The sequence below is a fragment of the Giraffa tippelskirchi genome, chromosome 8, assembly GCF_054371585.1.
Source record: "Giraffa tippelskirchi isolate mGirTip1 chromosome 8, T2T-mGirTip1v1.2.pri, whole genome shotgun sequence".
Classification (NCBI taxonomy): domain Eukaryota; kingdom Metazoa; phylum Chordata; class Mammalia; order Artiodactyla; family Giraffidae; genus Giraffa; species Giraffa tippelskirchi.
This window is the reverse complement of record NC_137282.1, coordinates 9,823,206-9,824,906: the sequence shown is the minus strand read 5'-3', so window position 1 is coordinate 9,824,906 and position 1,701 is coordinate 9,823,206.

Genomic DNA, 1,701 nt, shown 5'->3' with positions numbered 1-1,701 from the left:
AAATTCACTTTAGCTGGTAAGTGTGTAGCTCCTACATGGTAACATGTGTGTGGCTGTGTTAGGCGGTGGGTATAAAGTGACCCAACATGGATTCCTGTCACCTTGAAGCTGAGTTTTCAGGCACACATATGAGTCACACATGTAACTAAAGATATTGTTTCAGAATATGATAGAGGATCTAAAGTACAGGGTGGGGCTCTGAGGAAGATGGTCAGGGAACCCCTGGTTTAGGTTGGTCCTTACGCTGAAAGGGACTCTCTCAGTGGGCTCTAAAGGAGCCAGGAGAAGAATGGGAGGAAAAGGTAGGAGAACCCGGACGGGCAAATGCTCTGAGACGAGGCAGGTAGCTTGGTGGCTTGGAGGAGGAAGCAGCCTGGGGTCTGGGGTGGAGCCCGTGCTCTTTGAACTTGAGCAATGCAGAGTCAGTGAAGTGTTTCAAAGAGAAGGGTGCGGAAGTGGATCCATGTTTATCAGGACTCAGCCTGGTTGCTGTGAAACGCAGATAAGATAAGGGGCAAGAGAGTATGTCATGAGAGTAAGGGAGGGACTTCCCTGATGGTCCAATAGTTAAGACTCTGCACTTCCAAAGCAGGGGACGAGAGTTCTATCCCTGGGCAGTAAACTAGGCTCCCACGTGCCATGCCGTGTGGCCACCAGGCAAACAAAAAAGAAAACCTGAGGAAAAAAAAAGAGAGTAAGGGAAACATGGTGACTGTGAGCGTTAAGGGGAGCCTTAGAAGGTGAAAAGGCTCTTTCAGGGTAAGGAGTTGTGCACAGTCTTTGGGATACAGCAAAAAATGTCAGTGAAGGCAGAGAGGCAGGCTCGTTTGAAGTGACTTGGAGCAGGTGTATGACGGGGGTGGAGGGGAGGCTATGAGCAGACTGGTAGTATCTGAGCCTTAGACTGTCTGTCTCTCAAGAAAATCTGAATATACCCGTGGCTGATTCATGTTGATGTATGACAGAAACCAAGGCAATATTGTAAAGCAATTATCCTTCAATTAAAAGTAAATAAACGAAAAATAAAAGAATGATGGACAACAAAAATAAACAAATAGAGGACATGAGGTTGCAAATGATAAAAGAAAAATCTAGAACAAACTGCCTCATTCTCTTTCTTACACCACTGTCACCCTGATCCAGTAGAAGTAAGGATCTTTGTCTTTTCTGAGTTTGTCCCAATCTATTGGCAACATCTCCAGTTGAATCTTAAGAGCCCCTGGGTTTACTTTGGGAAATATGCACTTTAAAGAGATGCTTGATAGATTTTTTTGCCCCTTGAACTTCTTTGATGATAATACAAATCTTTGAAGCTCAGATACACCCTAAACAAAATCACTGTCCATTCCTTGACCCCAATCAGCTTTACAACATGGTCAAGCAGTAACAATCTGATGTTCTGTAGCATCCAGGTGACACCCTTTGACCTTGGGGACTTTGGAGGGAGCAGCCAGGGGTGAATAGTAGGGACCCCCAGTGTTCCCACAAATGAATGAATACGGCCCCTTTGTCACTGATGGAAATGGCTTTGTGACTGAGGAAAGCGTTGCCCTTTGAGTGTGATTAGTGTGTGATTAGTAAGGCATGACTCTATTCTTTCAAAGTTCCCCCATGACCAAATTTGGCCTCCGGAGAACCGGGTAGAAACATTTCATATGAGTCATGCCTGTTTGCCTCATGTTCTGTCATTAGTTGCTATGG